This window comes from Arvicola amphibius, chromosome 9 (genome assembly GCF_903992535.2).
Source record: "Arvicola amphibius chromosome 9, mArvAmp1.2, whole genome shotgun sequence".
In the NCBI taxonomy this organism is placed as follows: domain Eukaryota; kingdom Metazoa; phylum Chordata; class Mammalia; order Rodentia; family Cricetidae; genus Arvicola; species Arvicola amphibius.
The window spans coordinates 386,282-402,094 of record NC_052055.2 but is presented as its reverse complement, the minus strand read 5'-3'; the positions used below and the strand labels follow the sequence as shown (position 1 = coordinate 402,094).

Genomic DNA, 15,813 nt, shown 5'->3' with positions numbered 1-15,813 from the left:
ACAGAAGATTTAAAAGGTAGCTTCAGGGAAGGAAACTGCACCTAATCTCACTGCATAGGTTTCTTTTCATTGTCAGATTTTGGAGGTTTTGTTATTATGTCACAGGGACTGAACATAGGACCTCACACATGCCATGCGAGGCAAGTGCTTTGTTTTTGAGCTACACCTTCAACCTTACTGCGGTTTTATCTCGAGACCATTGTCGACTGACACACATAAGAATGCCCAGATCCTTCATGAATCCTCTCTGATGATTTCCCCAGGGTAAAATTTGTGATACTATAGTATAATATGCTAAGTAGGATGCTGCCATTGAGGAAGGCACAATACCGAATATTCAAGTGTTACAAAGAGCCCCCCCATAGTGCTCTCTTAGAGTTATGTTTACCCCCTTATTCCACCAAAACTTCTTAAGTCCTGACAACCATATTCTGTTTCCTATTTCTATAATTTTAAGATGTTAAAATGTAATGCAAAGAGCATTGTATGCATAATCTCTGAGAGTTAGCTTTTTTAAGTCAGCAGAATTTCCTAGAAAGTCATTGAAGTTATTACCTATATAATCTGCTTTTCTTATTTCTGACTATTGGCCCAGGGGATGGATGGATGGATGGATGGATGGATGGATGGATGGATATATATATATATATAAATATATGTGTGTGTGTGTACATATATATATGTATATATATATATATCATAGGTTTTGTTAACCTATGGTATACCTATGTCATTGTAATTTATCTGTCTTGTTTTCAGAATTTGGCTATTACAAATACTACTGAAATAAACATGGAATATAGACTTTCATTTTAATTTAAATCTTGGTCTGAGGATATAGCTTGATGGTATAGCCAGTTTTCTAATATGTGTGAGTTCCCAGACTTGATCCCCAGAACAACAAGAAGGAATGGAGGAAGAGAGAGAAAGAGGGAGAGAGGAAGGGAAGAGGGGAAGGAAGGAAGGGATAGAGAAAGCAAGGGAAGAAGGAAGTAAGGGTAGGATTGCAACCCTTCTAGAATGGCTCTATGTAAGCAAATGTACAGGAAATCCACACTTTCACACATCCTTAACAGTGTTTGGAACTGTTACCCCTCTTTTTTAGAATCTTAGCCAATGTGGCAAGTGTGTGGTGGCATCTCTTATTTCTAAGAGCTCAATTTCCACCTGTGTGTCTTCTTGTGTCTTTCCAAATTGATTAATTATATACTTTCTTAGTTTGGGTTTTGAGAATTTCTATATCCTTACTACCTAGGCCTTGTGAGATAAATATTTGATTTCTTTTTAAAACAGTTTTCTTTTTTAATATTTACTTTTGTTTTGTGTTTGTGAGTGTTCTGACTGTGTGTGTGTGTGTGTGTGTGTGTGTGTGTGTGTACACTTGCACTACATGCCTGTAGTTACTCTCCGTCATTCAGTCCCAAAGAAAAACACAGAGATCTACATTAAATATAAACTGGTTGCCATATTAACTCAGGCTTTCTTATTAACTAACTCTTACATCATACATTAACCTATTATTCTTATCTGTGTTAGCCACGTGGCTTGGTACCTTCCTTTTATCAGTGAGGCATTCTCATCTTGCATCCTCTGTGTCTGGGTGTCGACTGCAGACTGACCCTTTCTTCTTCCCATAATTCTCCTGTTCTGGTCACCCTGCCTATACTTCCTGCCTGGATACCAGCCAATCAGCATTTTATTAAAGCAATACAAGTGACAAATCCTTACAAGGTACAAGACCATTGCCCCACAGCAAAACCTTTGCTTTGCACTTTTTAAAATCAATAGTAGAGAAGCTAAACAGGGAAGAGAAAATGTGGCAGACATTTCAGAAGATACAAAAGCTGATAGAGGGATAGGGAATATAGCCAATGTTGCAGGCGTTTATGAAAATACAATCAAAGAAACTAGAAATCCTTAAACAGGTTTAAAGCTCCAGTTTGCTTTAGTTTTAGGAACTATGTGGGATTACACAAATGAAGAAAAGAAAAGCATCAAGCCAATTCTTAAAACAAAGCAAAATGAAGCTACCTAGCCTGCCTAGCATGGCCCCAGACGTCCTATTCTTAGCAGACTTCAGGTTATGGCCTGAGACTAGCCACTGTATATTCTCATTTTCCTGTTTGCCTTTCTTTTCCTTTGCTTTGACTTTCATCTTTAAGGTAATCCTCCCCTTACTCCTGCCCTGATCCGTTTGACCCTCTTCAGAACTATAACAAACCATCCTTCTATAGTAGGTATGGCCTCACTACACCTGAGTAAAAATTAAACACACTATTTAAAGGATGTGGGTGTCACAAATAGAAGCTTTTTGCATTAGAATGACTAAGATGTGGATTCTGTCCATCACATACTGGAGGTTTATATTCAGAGTATAAAGAAGCAAGACAGGCTAAACCACGATATGGAAACTACAGTAACAGACATCAGCCCATCGTAAACTCCTTGGACTCTGAGCCCAGAGCCACACACAATCATATCAGCCACCACCGTCCCAGGAAGCCCTTTATACGTCTTGGCCAAATCAATGCCCTGCTCTGTTGACTGCTTTCTCCTACCCCTTCCATCACTCTTCATACATTTCACAATCACTTTTAAACACCATTTTCAGGATGATTTCCTTGATCATCACTCTCTCTTTGCACAGGCTGAGTGTCTTTTTCTATGATGTCCTTGCCCCCTATATTTATCTCCTTCAACATATTTCACAGCCTCAATTTAAATTTCCAAGGTTATGTCAGTGACAACGTTTCTCAAAGGAAAGGTTATCATACGGAGAATCTGCCACTTTGTTAACTCTTAAAGTGAACTGTGTTGATCATCCTTATCTGTAGTGAGGAGCTGCGGGCAGGACGGCTTTTCGTCCCGCCCGGCTCCCGCATAGCTAGTTTATGCCCCGAAATAACAACACACAAACTGTATTCATTTAAACACTGCCTGACCCATTAGTTTCAGCCTCTTACTCACATCTTGATTAACCCATATCTAATAATCTGTGTAGCACCATGAAGTGGTGCCTTACCGGGAAGATTCTAGCGTACGTCCATCTTGGGCTGGAGCTTCATCGCTTCTGACCCAGAGGGCAGAGGCATGGCGATTTATTAACTTCCCTTCCCAGCATTCTGTTCTGCCTACTCCACCCACCTAAGGGCCGGCCTATCAAATGAGCCAGGCAGTTTCTTTATTAACCAATGAAATCAACTCAAACAGAAGACCCTCCCACCTCACTTATCATCCACCCACCGCTTAGTATGTGTGGCATAGAGCTACCACCTGGGTCTCGGCTGAGTGAAGAGCCTTAACCTCCAGTACATCACCCATCTATCCAAACCATCACTTCAGATTAACCCACAACTGCAATTGGTGGTTAATGACTCTAACAATGTTTTCATTAGCATCTTAAAATCCTTCTGCCTTTCCTTCTTAACCCCCTTTTCTTTCCTCAGAACAAATACTGAATTTTCTTTGTGTATGCTTCAGGGTGCACAGTGTTACCACCAACAGTCAAATCACCATGCACAACATTACTGCTATAAACTAAGTGTTGGCCCCAGCTGTAGCCTCTGCATTGCTGGGCAACCCTTATATTTATCTTCAGTTGACACCTATCAGATTCCCCTACAGCAGCTGCTACAGAATTCCTCCAGTTTCTTTAAGCTCCAAATCCTACCTCTTTTTTTCCCCCAGGCTCAGAAAAAGCTCCCCCTCTACATAACTGAGGGGACAATTTTATGATCATGAGATGGTTTGAATCTTTTGTCTCCTCAGAGCTTTTCTAGTCCCACCCCCATCTATACACTGCTTCTCAGCTCTCACCCAGTGAAGGAAATGCCTATCGGGCATCCCAATGCCAAATTTTTTATCCACATTGCACCAAATATTGGACATCCCATCTTTGCTCCTTTCCTTTATCACAGAGGAATGTGTAAACCTTGTCAGTCTAAACAGCATTTTGTGGTTCATTGGTGTGTGTGAAGTAGTTACACGATCCTACTTAAAAGAGAGCCTAGTATAACTAAAGTAGTTTACAAATAGTATATTATTTAATACTAATGACAATCACTGATACTTTTGTTATTACATTATATATTATATTGATAGGAAATAGATGCAAGGGGAATAAGAAAGCTTACTCAAGGACACAGAAGTTGGTTTTGTGTCCCTCCCATTAATATATTACAAGTTTTCCAAAAATGAAACATAAGCTTTCTTGATTCTTATTCCATGTTCTCCTGCCATCTCTGTGCTCATTGCTGTTCCCATCACAGGTACTCATTGAGCATTTCTATCAACAAGAATAGGAATACACATATACCACACATAACTGTCATTGAGGCTTCTAGAAATGTTTGCCGAAGTGTTGAAAAATGAATTTTGTTTTTAATATTTAAAATATCTGTTTTAAATATTTTTAAAAGTATTTAAACTAGGTGGTGGTGGCACATGCCTTTAATTCCAGCACTCAGAAGGCAGAGGCTGGTGGATCTCTATGACTTTGAGATCAGCCTGGTCTATAAAATGAGTTTTATGACAGCCAGTGCTACACAGAAAAACTCTGTCTTGAAAAAGCAAACATATATATATATATATATATATATGTGTATATATGTGTATATATTATATCAGCACTCAGTCTCTCTCTTTTTCTCAGTGGTAATCATTTTCTAAAACACTCCTAGCACAAACAATTCAAAATGAAAAAGAAATTCAAGCTCTGGAGCGTTCTTTGGTTTGAAAAGTACTTTTTGACTTGGTGTTTTTCTTCAATTACCTAACTTGGCTCTATGACCCACAACTTGACACAGTTTCCACAGCTTTCAAGAGCTTTCTTTGTCTGAATAAAGACAAGATCAAGTCCAGAGAGGAAGAACCCACAGCAGCTTCAGCTGAAATTGCTTCCATAACAGAGGCCAAGGCTGACACCGAGGCTTCGGAGGAAGCAAACACTTCTCTCATTGACAAGAGTTTAATTGGACATTTTGAGAATCCAGTGTCATGTATGCAGATGCAAATGTTTGAAAAGTTGTTCACAGTGTAGTCTGTGCCAGAGAGAGGCCCCAATGCCAAGCCAGCAAATAGCCTCTGGTTTACTCTGCTGGACTCAGTTTCTAAAGACATTTCAGCGCTCTCTGGGCCTTGTAAATTTCCACATCCAAAGACCCAATCTGTGTTTTCAAAACAACCCTTTTCCCACATGGGCACACATCAGTCCTTACCCTGCCAATCTTGCTACTTCTTGTTCTGATTTAGAAAAGGAATTAGAAAAATAATTTGTAAGGTGTTTGTGCCATCCCTAGAAGTGTAGGATTGAATGTTTAGTAGATTTTGGAAACCAATACAAAGTTAGCAACAGACCCCAGTCCCTTTCTCTGAATTAAAATCTTGACTGTTATAAGATGTGATTCTGTTATTCCCAGTCCCAGGGAAAGACTGCCTAGAAGCTCAGATAAGAAACAAGTCCACTGTAACAGGTGAGCTATAGAGAAGTGTGCTGATAAGTAGAATAAAAAATATATTAACAAATGCGCATTGAGGAATTTATAAGCACCAGACTATTAATAGTCCACACTAAGTTATACAATGTAGAAAATATAAAAGTATTGCCAATTTTTCTGGGTGGTGATGGCGCACACCTTTAATCCCAGCACTTTAATCCCAGAGGCAGAGGCAGGTGATCTCTGTGAGTTCAAGGCCAGCCTGGTCTACAAGAGCTAGTTCCAGGACAGGTTCCAAAGCTACAGAGAATCCCTAAAAAAAAAAAAAAAAAAAAAAAAAAAAAAGTATTGCCAATTTTAATATTGCTTTTATTTTGTCTTCCTGTTATTTCTCAAGAGAAATTGTTAAATGTTTAAACGTATTTTTAGTTTGGTCCTATGCTGGTTCCTTCTGTGTCAGGCTGGAGTTGGTGAGCTCCCATTAGCTCAGGTAAACTGTTTCTGTGGGTGTCCCCATCATGGTCTTGACCTCTTTGCTCATATTCTCACTCCTCCCACTCTTTAACTAGATTTTAGGAGCTCAGCCCTGTGCTCTGCTGTGGGTCTCTGCCTCTGTTTCCATCAGTTGCTGGATGAAGGCTCTATGGTGACATTTAAGATAGTCATCAATCTGACTACAGGGCAAGGCCACTTCAGGCCCCCTCTCCATTATTGCTTAGGGTCTTAACTGGGGTCATCTTTGTGGATTCCTGGGAATTTCTCTAGTGCTAAGTTTCTTGCTAGTCTCATAATGACTCCGTCACATCAAAATATCTCTTTCCTTGCTCTCCATCTTTGTCCTTCCTCCATCTCAACTATCCAGTTCCCTCAAGTTCTCTTCCCATCTCATCTTCTCACCTCCACATTCAAACTAGGCCCTCTGAATGTGGGTGACAGTTCTGTGGCTGGGGCAGACTGTGGGGACACTGGCATTGGCACCAGGATTTATCCCTACTGCATGTACTTTTTTTTGGAACCTATCCTCTTTGGAGGAATACCTTGCTAAACCTAGATATAGTAGGGAGGGCCTTGGACCTTCCTCAATGCAACATGCCTTACCCTCTCTGAGGAGTGGATGGGGGTGAGAGGGGAAGATAAAGGGAACAGGAGGAGGGGAAGGAGTGGGAACTGGGATTGGTATGCAACATGAAAAAAGACAGTTTGTTTTCTTTTTAAAAAAATAAAATAAAAAACAAAAATAAAATAAAAAAGGTTCCAAGTCACGTGGCTAAACAAAGACAAGGAAAAAAATATATTATTTGTGTGTGTGTGTGTATGCGCGCGCGCACAAGGCACTTGCACACACACATGCATATAGGTGATCCTTTGGAACTAGAGTTACTTGTGGTTATGAGTCACTCAATGTGGGTGCTGGAAATGGTGCTGGAAATCAAACTTCAGTCTTCTGCAAGAGCAGCAAGTACTCTTAACCACTGAGACATGTCTCTAACACCAGAAAATTTTAAATGTTTAAAGCCCTAAACTGGATATATACATAGTGAACATTTATCATGTATTAAAAGTAGTTAATTCCAAAAAGAAAAAAAGAATCTTTACTCTTGCATAATGTTAACATGAAAAGTAGAGAAGAGAAATCAGAAGTCAAGAATGAGAATAAATATCTCAGGAGGATAAACAAGAAACGTAAACTCAGCGCTGCCTGTATCTCCACTTTCAGCTGCAATATAAAAAACTTGCAAGTCACTGTTCCTGTCCTTACCACAACAAACAGAAACAAACAAGCTGAAGACCAACAATTTCCTCTGGTTAATCAGAGGACCAAAGGGCAAACCAACATTGTAAGATGAAAGAAATGGGCAAATCCAGAGTCATAGTCAAGATTCATTCACCTGGGCCAGTGCCACCAGAGCCATGTGCTGGTAGGAACACAGAAATGGCAACTGGGAAAAGCTGAAGGAAGACTAGTCTAACACACAGTCCATTGAACAGTGTGAAATGCCTGGAGCCCTGGTCTTGGTGAAGGATGTATCAACCATTTGGAGCAATCCCAAAGCAACTATAGTGAAGAGGACCAGAGATCAGAATGCTAACACTAATGTAAAAAGCCACAAATGATATCACATACCCATTATCCCATTGGTGGAGAGGCAGAGACAAGAGAGTCATGGGTAGTTGCTGGCTAGTCTAGTCAAGTCAGTGAGCCCCCGGCTCAGCTAGAGTCCCTGTCTCAGAAACAAAGATAGAGTCACTGAGGAAAACATTCGATCTCAATATATGACCTCTGCATTCACCTCTACACTCACAAGAATCCATACACACATACTGCGTTAACGCCTCTCTATACATACACAAGTAAATCAGATATCTGCAAATCATGCATGTATTTGTTATTTTTCTGTTGTTGTGAGAATTTCAAATAAAGGAGGGATTTATTTTTACTTACAGTCCATCATGGAATGGAAAGTTATAAAATAGTGTAACTTGAGGTAAATGGTCACTCCAGCCTAAGGAATGGGGCAGCCCACAGCTATGGTATGTATTCTACCTAAATTGGCCTAATCTACATAATTCCTCACAGGTGTGCCTGGAGGTCTGCCTCCTTGATGATTCTTAAGGAATTATAAATATTCCTCTCATATAGTTTATATCTGTTAACAGTATGAAATGGCTCTGGGTCTAACGTAATGCCTTTGGTTTGGAAAGTTCTTGCTGCACATATGAGGACTGGAGTCTGGATACACACAACCCATGATCACAGAGTGATGTGAAAGATGTAGGAATAGTGGCCACTTATTCTCCCAGGAAGGAGATGTGGCTGGAATTTAGAAAGATCTCATACAATGGTTGGATTTTTAAACTGTGTTTTAAGGCCTGAAGACTCAGAGAAAAGAAAAAAGGTATTGTAAGCAAAGAGAATCGCAAAAGCAAGGAGAAAGAGGTGGGTGTACAGGGACCTGGCATTTCTAGAATGATGGAGGTTCAGTACAGCTGCAGAGAAAAGGAGATGTGTACCACTCAGTAATAAATGGTTCCTGAATGCCAAGCTATTTAGACGTTTGTTGCCCACCCCCATTCACTTCCTAGTTTCTTGACACACATTTTTCTATGTGCCTAGGCTGGTCTCCAACTTGAGATCCTCTTGCCTTAGCCTTCTAAGTGTTGGGATTATATGGGTGTGTGTCTTTTACCTTTTAAATTTTCTTCTAAGAAGAAATATGACTGGACTTTTTAAAAAGAAAGTAGCTGTAGTAAGAATGTTTTAGAAGAACTGGAGAGAGCCAGAGTCAGGAGGGCATGGGAGACCCTGTTGCTGTGGGCCACATGAAACAAAGGTAAGTTTGAGATATTTTTAGAAGTATAGTGGGCAGGATTTAATAATAGGTAAATATGGAAAATAAAGCATAAAATACTTTTGAGGCTTTTGTATTGCATAAATTGGCAAATGAAGATTCCATTAGTGAATATAATTCTTATAAAATTAGTGAATATTCTGGGAGAACAGAGGTGGCTACACCTAGTATTGCTATGCTGTGAGGGCACTTTTTGGAGGCTGCTGCTGCCACCCTACAACAGATCTCCAGTCAAAAACGGCACATCTGTTTGACAGAGCAAGTAGGAGTAAAAAGAAAAACGGACTTGACTAATAACTGTATTTGGTATTTTAGGTGGAGTTTTGAAGTTCTCTAATCCTTATGTCGGAGCCAGTGAAGGAAGAAAGGCTGAAGACTTGGGTGTTCCAAATGTCGTCAAGAGAAAGTGAAACTGCTGGACATGGTGACTCAAGCCTGTAATCCTAATACTAGGGAAACAGAGACAAGAAAATTGCAGGTTTGAGCCCAGTCTGGGATATCCAAGGAGATGTCTTAAAAACAAACCAAAATGAAGCAAAAAATAATAAAATAAAATAAATCAAAAACAAAGAGAAACTGAAGGATTGGAGAAAAGGGGGTGGTACAAAGGAATAAGAATTAGGAAGTGGGGGAAGTGTCGCCGAGAGAGACCGGTACAAACACAGTAAAGGCTCATTCAGAACACTGGGAAGGAGCTAACTCCCTGTTCTAGATAACTGCTCTTCTAATGGCAACAAAACTGAAAATTCTTCTTGTATTTTTCTGTTTGTTAACAAGAGACAAATAAAAGAATATCTGAGGTATGGATGCTGACAGAGAGGTTGATCTTACTTTGCAGAAAAGTAATTGGAAGGTTTTGCACCAAGTGAAGAGTGACAGAAAGGAAGAAACAGATAAAAAAGAAAAGGGAGAAATTTTATTTTATTAGGAGAAATTTTTCAGAACATTTGGTAAAGTCTATGACAAAATGCTAGCAAGGGAAAAGACCAACACAGTATGATTTGGTGTAATAGTATCAGGCTCTTTGTAGAAAACAATGTATCAGCATAGTACCTTACAGACAAAGAACACCTTTGCATTTGGTTGCTGCAGGAATAATCCAAAGTAGATGCAGCTGGATACTTGTATCTTTCTTGTATAAACTAAAACTTTAAAATTAAGGTGACTACCCTTTGTCTCAGTTCCTATGTATGGCAGTAATTAATTCACAACCTTCTGCCTTTTAGTCCATGGCAATATCCATTATCATAGAGCTTTGCTTTGCCTTGGAACTTTTTGCTGTATGTTCCCTCTAACTCGGTCAACCATGTCAAGGGAGAAACTAAAGCAGTAGAGTCAAGAACTCTAGGGAAAGGGTCAGTGCTGGAAGGTTCCTAGCACTAGCACTGGAGGACCCTGAAAGGTGGTATTTAGCATCTGTGAAAATCATGGGATACTTTCAGTAAAAGCGGGGGGGAGATCTCCAGTATAAAACATTCATGACTTGATCTTTAGCAAGGAAGATAACTCTTATGAATCGAACAATCATGCTGATAACTATTTTATCAAGTGAACAATCTTTCAATGGTAGATAGTGTGAATAAAGTCAAACTTACCAGTGCTGAATTTTCTTAAGGTAAAATACACCTGCAATACTGCTTGTCAAATGTATAATATGTGAAGACTTGGATATCAAGTATTAAGAGAATGGTCTGCTTCTGAATCTCTGGGTCATTAAAGACCTTTTAAAATATACTGAACATGATGATTTTCAGTTAAATGAATCTACTAACCTTTACTACTTAGCAAGCATCTACAAGTAGGGCATTAAACAATATAAAACTCAGCTGGGAAATAGAAAGACAAGTGTAACTCGGCACTGCCCTCAGTCTGACTCTGAGGAAGACCCAAAGGAGTCAGTCATTCATGTAAATTCATCCATATAGTGAGGAGACCCAGGGAAACCAGAAACTCTTATGGTCCTTGAATCCATATCAGCATTAAAAATTAAATAAAGAATTTTTTGTTTGTGTCTGTGTGTTATAGGTGTTTTGTTTGAATGTGTATGTTTGCATGTATTCATGCCTGTAGAGGTCCAAAGTTGATATCCAGAATCTTCCTCCATCTCTTTACCTGATTCATTGTGGCAGTGCCTCTTAATTTAACACAAAGCTTTCCAGCAAAGGCAACTTTGGGGTACATAGGAGATATCCAGTATGCCCCAGGGAAGCCCTATCTCTGTCTTTCAAACCCTGAAAATACAGGTATGCAACTACACCTACCCTGCATTGCCATTTGGTGTAGGTAAATATGTGATAGTTTGCTCTCTTGCTCAAACTCGGTGCTCTATTCCTCATGTGGTGATAGCATATACTCAGAAAACTGCTGAGATATCAATATTCGCTAATAAAATAGTAACTAAAAAGAAGCACACCAGTTGGTCCTACTACTTTACTGTATTTCAGAAAGGAACCCAGTGCTGAATGGGGTGGCTCACACTTATAACCCCACCATTTGGGAAGCTGAGAGGCAAGGGTAGCAGTAAGTTTGAAGGCAGATTTGGCTACACACTGAGTTCCTGAGAAACTGAAGTACAGAGTGGAAAATTGTGTTAAAACAAAACAGGAAGGGTAGAAGAAAATAAAATGTGGGAAGGGAGAAGGGACAAAGAAGGGACAGAGAAAAGGAAGAAATGAGGGAGGAAGAAGCATGCAGAAATGAAGAGAACAGACTAATAATTCAACAATCCAAGCACATGAATGGATTATTTATTTTTAAAAGCTAAGTGGTTTAGGAAAAGTGGAAGTGGGGGAGAGAAAGTACATTTTAGAGCTCTAGCTTCAGGGCAAGTAATAAAAGTTTTTGCTTTAAATTTTTTCATAATACTGTGAGCAAAAGGAAAGTCTATTCCATCATATCAGCCTCCAGGGCAGAAAACACTAGCCTCCTGAGCTAAATCAAACTGGCATGGGCTCTCAGACTTCAGGCAGCTGCCATTGGTCTCTGCCTTCCATGAGGCTAAACCTGGCAGACAAAAGGAAGCAAAATAAATTTCCACTTATTTTATAGGCAACTTTTTTGCTCTCATCAATTAATTATAAGAGTCCTGCAAGCCCATCTTCCATTCCCAGTGTTCCCTATTAGGATGCTGGCAAGCAACCTCTCACCAAAGACACAAAGCTAACAAGTTCACGCTTGTGCACACACACATACACATACAGAGAGACACAGTTTTTAGTCATGGTGCGATGTCCTTAAGTTGTTCACTGATGACAGCTCTCAATGTCACCTACTTTAAATTCCCTAAATCAGTAAAATTATTAGGATACACCAGTATTTAGGTTTAAAGTGTGGAATCATAGTGGAATTCAAACATTTTTGTTTAGGTTTTTTGTTTTGTTTTGAGACACAATCTTACCGAGCAGCCTAGGCTGCCCTTGAACTCGGAGCTCCTCCTGCCTAAGCATCTCCAGTGCTGGAAATGCAAGTGTGTGTCACCAAATCTGGCAATTCTGTTACATTTTGTGGGTTGTGAGCACGCATGCACGCACATACGTATACATACACACACAGGCAAACTATAATGCATATGTGGAAATCAGAGGACAACTTGCAGAATCAGTTCTTTCATCCCTCACTAGGGTAAATTTAACTCAGGTCATCAGAGTTGTTAGTAAGGTCAAGGGAGCTTCAGTTGTACCTTGGTCCTAGGTTTATAGTAAGGATTAAATGGGGCAATATAAGTAGGAAGTTTAAATGGACAGTAAAGTGTGTGGCCAGAGCACTAAACATATCAACCTTGAACATTTCATCTCTGAATGGCACATGTTTCTTGGGAAAAGAGCCTAAGAAAGTCAGCCTTTTTCACCAAGCGAAACATTTGTTCTACATCACCAAATGAACTTGAAATAAATAGGTAACCGCGATTTTATTCTGGGATTATATGTTTGTTAAACCTAGTGCACAAAGAAATATTTTAATATTTAAATAAAATGTCCTTTTAAGTGTTCTCTAAAAACATCCAAGGTCCTTCTAGCTCTAAAATGTTGTGATCTATGATAAAATTCATAATGAAACAATTTTCTGGAAATCATGGGATCATCTGACGGCACTGAGTGGAAACAACTGAGATCCAGACTGGGAGCCTATAATAGTATAGGAGAAAATGTTGACTTCTTTCCTCTACCAACTGAAGGTCTCGGGCTCTGCTTGCAAGTGTGGTAAAGAAAGCAAGTGAGCTGTATCTGCAGACAAAGAAGCATGTCAAGACTCACAGGATCCCAAGCAAAGCAGAGGAAGTGTGTAGAATTCCATGAAATAATTCAAAACTTCACCCTCGATCAAAGAACGTGCAAGAAATTTGACTCGGGAGGAATTTAGCTAAGTGACATCATTATAGAGATTGAAAAAGTAAAAGGTAGTAGTGGTGGGACGATGGTTCAATTTGTAAAGTGCTTACCATGCAAACATAAGGACCCAAGACCCATGTCAAGTCAGGTGCAGCGGTACATGGATGTGACCCCGACAAGTGGATTCCTGGACCTCACTGGCTAACTGATCTAGCTGAATCAGCGACCTTGGGGTTCACGGAGATATGCTGCCTCAATAGTTTAGGGAAGAAAACCCTTGAGGAAGATACGTGATGTTGACTATTGGCCCCACAGGCTCACACACACATGTGCGTACACACAGAAACACACACACACACAGAGAGAGAGAGAGAGAGAGAGAGAGAGAGAGAGAGAGAGAGAGAGAGAGAGAGAGAGAGAGAGAGAGATCAAATGACAAACTCAAGGTCAGCTGGTTTTCGTGGAACCTGGGGTCTAGGAAACAGAACTGCAGCAGTGACCAACTGTATGTGCACAAATATAAATTACTTTTTCCCCACTAGGACATAATTAGCTTTCTTCATTCAGCTACAACTCAACCAGTCCTTGTCTAAGGAAAACAGACATTGTTCGTAGTCTCGTCCTCAAAGAAAATGTCTGGTTTTACACACAAGTCAGTGGCATGGTTCCGCCTTTAGAAGTACCTTTGAACTGTGGAAACACAATAAATGTTACAGTGACGATGATGCCTCAAAAAAAAAAAAAAAAAGCAGGGGAGAACCAATTACAAGTAAGAAACAGTCCGGGTATATTTTGTTTTAAGCAAACACATATACTCAAATCCAACTAAAGTAGAAAACAGGGCGCGGGAGTCTAGTGATTATTTAACAACTACATAGAACCAAACTTCTCTTACTTAATTCCGAGAAAACAGAGTTGAAAGCCTGCGTGTCCGCTGTCTGCACTTCATATACACTGTGCTGGTCACATATTTGTTCGCTATGTGTTTGTCCACTTAATTCGTTCGATTCTACTTCATAGTCGTCTATTAGTTATTGAGAACTATTGGGTGTGACAAGTCAGACAATGGCAACTCAAAAGGGAGCTTTTCACGCTGAATTGGAGGTAGAAAGTGAAGGAAACCCCCAAAGCGCCCCACCCTACCCCATAAAGCCTCCTTGCAGCTCAGGAGACTAGAGAACATTCAGATAGGGGCTGAAGGCAGCTCCTAGGCCGATGAGGTACAGGGCAGGGCTGTGAGTGAGAGACAGCAGCCGCAGGGCTCTGCCTCTGGGCTTCAGTGTGTGTGACTGGAGGCAGTCCCAGGCCCCAGCCGGCGGCTCTGCAGCCGTCAGGAAGCTCATTGGTAGCCAGGCCTGTTGGCCTCCGCCCGCCCACCCGCCTCCCAGGAGAAGCCGGTCGCCCACAGCCCGGGTGCACGCACCTAGTCGCGAGGCTCTGCGGAGCAGCGGCTGCCACACCCGGGTGAGGCCTGCAGACAACCCGGCCGCGTCCGGGGGCGGGAACGGGAAGGTCGCTCGGGTCGCGCTGGGCCCTTAGGGCGGGCCTCCGGAGGCCCCAGGAACTGCTCCCGGCGCCCTGGGTCTGCAAGCCTGGCTTCTTCACACCGTGACAGCTGAGGAGACAGCCCTGACCAGTGGCCCGCGGACGATGGTGCAGCCCACCTTGCCGCAGCCTGAGGTCTGGGCTTTAACAGAAGTTGTGGCTGGACGGACCTGAGCCTGGTTTAGGCCAAGTGGGGTCCTCTGGAAATCTTGCGCTGGGAACTGTCAAACTCCTCCCCAAGGGAAGAACTGAACATGCCGGAAGTAATCCAGCACTAAGGAGGCTGAGCAGACAAGGAGATCTCCCAGGACTTTGAGGCTTAGCAAGGGATACAGAACGAGTAAGACCCTGTCTCAAAAACAAAACAACACACCAGGTTATTTTCTCCCTCCCTGCACGGTTTAAAGACTATAACAGAGGTGTCTGTGGAAGGCAGAGGACGTGATCTAAACTAGCTAATCAGAAATTGTTGTCTGTTTAGGCATTATAAGGTGTCTGGGAAAGAAATATGCTTTAATAATCACAAAGCATGTGTTCACATGTTTCTAACTTTTTATTATTATTATTTTAGTGAGTACAAATTCCTTTGCTTAGCCAGACTCTTATCACAGTTATCTTGGTGAAACACTTCTCAGTTCTGGTTTCCTCTTAACCACAAACACCAAGGTAAAACATAGGCATGCTGGTGCATGTGTTATCTCAGAACTCAGAAGATGAGGCAGGGTGATTGTGAGTTTTAGCCCAGCCTGGACTGCATAGGAAGATGCTAAGAAAAAGAAAACTCACATACATAGAAAAGCAGGAAAGTAAAGAATTATACACAAAGAAGAATATTCAGAGTCCTTTCATCTATGTGCACACAACTTTCAGATAACAGTGTTTACTAGTCCTGTGGCCTTCCACAAAGTATCATCTCTGTCAGGTATTCAAGGGTCTTCACAACATGGCCCTAGCTTGCCTTTCTACAAATAGTAGTATCCAGCCCCACTGGGTTACATTTTTCTGAAACTACCTGGACAAAGAATAAGTTGTATTATTTCTATTTTTTATAATAGTTATTATTATAAAATGCAATAAAAATCTAGCAAGTGTGTATTAAAAGCTGTAGAATGACAAACTCTGGTTTTTGTTTTAAAATGTATACAGATTGCAACA

The 15,813-nt window shown here is 40.8% G+C and overlaps 1 protein-coding gene across 2 annotated transcripts in view; it reads right to left on the bottom strand.

Moving 5' to 3' along the window:
• Positions 1-14,885, bottom strand: part of Cpq (carboxypeptidase Q) — a 352,278-nt gene extending 337,393 nt beyond the window's left edge. For both annotated transcript variants that reach the window (XM_038342182.2, XM_038342183.2), the window contains exon 1: positions 14,537-14,885. The gene's annotated coding sequence lies outside the window, so the exon portion shown is untranslated. The remainder of the gene's footprint in view (positions 1-14,536) is intronic.
• Between the last annotated feature and the right edge of the window lie 928 nt (positions 14,886-15,813).